This window comes from Otolemur garnettii, unplaced genomic scaffold, assembly GCF_000181295.1.
Source record: "Otolemur garnettii isolate 467f Iridium unplaced genomic scaffold, OtoGar3 scaffold00094, whole genome shotgun sequence".
NCBI lineage: Eukaryota > Metazoa > Chordata > Mammalia > Primates > Galagidae > Otolemur > Otolemur garnettii.
Genome location: NW_003852489.1, coordinates 7,651,795 through 7,654,036, shown reverse-complemented (window position 1 = coordinate 7,654,036; position 2,242 = coordinate 7,651,795).

Sequence of the window (2,242 nt, the reverse complement as noted above, 5' to 3'; positions counted from 1 at the left end):
TTTTCTGCTTGAGAGACCTAAATAGTCATGAGAATGGCATGTGAGTTGTGTACGTGCAGGAGGGCAGAAAACTGACCTGCAAGAGAAAATGTACCAGGCCTAATGGCTATGGTAAAGATTCTCTAGATTCCAAAGGTCTCTTGATGCTGAAGGCCAAGGTCATGCTCAAGGTCTGTGGTTTTGCAAAAACAAAGGTAGAAACATTCTACCTGATCTCTATGTTCTCCCTATTGGTTCTAATGTCTGTTAAGCAGCTTTGGTCTACTTCTTCCTATTTTATGATAATAAATACAGGCCTGAGGTTTGTTCCAGAGGACTCCTCCCTAAGCTCCTCAGTCCCTGGGCACAAACTCTGTCAAGCCTCTTCTCTTCATTCTTCACACCAAAACCCCTTCACTTGTGGTTACATTGGGCCCACTCAGATAATCCAGGACTACCTCCCTGTCTCAAACTCAGTTGATTAGCAACCTTACTTCCTCCTTGTTGTGTAACAAATTTGTTGCTGCCCACCCAGGTTTCTCTGTTGCCCAGAGAAAGCAGGGTTTACCGCAAAGAAAAGACCTTTTTGCACATAGCACTAAGCAGGGAGATGGGAGAAATTTCTCAAATTTGCCTCCACAAGAAGTGGGGAGACAGGATTTTTAAGGATAGTTTGATAGGCAAGGGATTAGGTAATTAGGTTTGTTAATCAGCTAAGGCTTGGGCAAAATTACAGGGGTGTGGACATCATTATAGGGGTCTGGGAATCATCCTTTTTTGCTTCAGCCCAGCTTGCCTGGGACATGATTCCAGGCAAGTTGGTTTCTTGATATGAGCTGCTGGTCTGGGAGGGGTCAGCCAGTCCACTGAAATGTGGGGCCTGGCAGGTATCTTAGAAACTACCTTTAGGTTTTCAAAGGGTGATGTTGTCTATAGAGAAAAGTTAAAAATCTTTAAAATTACCAGCTATGTGGAAAAAGTAAAGAATCTTTACAGCAACTAGCTGGAAGCAAACAGGGGACAGGGGTGACTAACTATTAATCAAGCAAACGAGGGGACAGTGACAGATTGTTATCATTGTTTTAGGTAAGCTTGTTCCTTCACAGTGTGGGCGGCCCTTCCTCTAGTTTTTGCCTTATACCCCTTCATCAATCCGTTAGGGCAGTTTCCTACTTATAGGTTATAGAAATTAGAATGTGGACATCATTGGGGTGTTGTGCCCAGATCATGATGTCCCCAAGAACTACCAGGGAGCCAGGGTCTGATGCAAAAGCAGGAGAGTTTATTCAAGCTCACGAGCCTGGGCTTCCAGTATCTCGGTGCAACAAGATTGAGCTGAAGGCCTCGTTCTAAGGGAAGGGTGGCTTTTATGGGTGAGGGGAAGGGAGTGACCTCTAAGTGAGGTTGTGCACTTTTCTGATTGGTAGGGGCCACTGAGGTGGCATCATGGGTCTGTGTCCTGACTTCTGAGAACCTGAAACTTAACTTTGGGGAAACCAAAACTTAAGCTTAAGATGACGTTGGTCTTGTTCTTTCATTCCCCCCTTGACTTGTGTCTAAGAGTCTCAATTTTGGGACTGGATGGGTTTTATTTTTAGGTCTGAAGGGGACAGTGGTTGGTACTGGCTTTTGAGCACTAGCAGTTGCACAGCTTCTATTCGGTCTTTGACAAAATTTGGGAGCTTGTTGATGACACAGGGGCCTATGGTGAGTAACAGCAAGAGTATTATCAGGGGTCCTGATAAGGCTAAGATCAAGGTTGTTAACCAGGGGGACTAGTTGAACAATGATTTAAACCAATTTTGTGACTGTTCTTGATCTAGTTTTCTTTTCTGTAACCCTTCTCTGACTAGAGCCATAGATTCTTTTACAACACTTGAGTGGTCTACATAAAAACAGCATTCTTCTCTTAATGTGGCACGTAGACTACCTTGCTGAAGAAACGACAAGTCCAGACCTTTTTTGTTCTGCAATACTACTTTGGAGAGGGAAGTTAGGGATTCCTTTAAGTGTGAGATAGACTTTTCTATTCTTTTAATATCTAGGTCAATTGCAGCACATAAGGCCTCATAGTTTTTGTTTTGTAGAACTAGGGAGGAAATCCCTGTGCCTGCACCTGCTATGCCAAGTTCCTTGAGCATGGTTAGGGTTACTGCGGTAACCGGTTCTCTTTTAATTTTATTAATTTTACCTGCAGTTGAACGGAGCTCGTAGGCCTGGTATATATTTTCTTCCTAGTGATAGATTAGCTTGGGGATGAGCT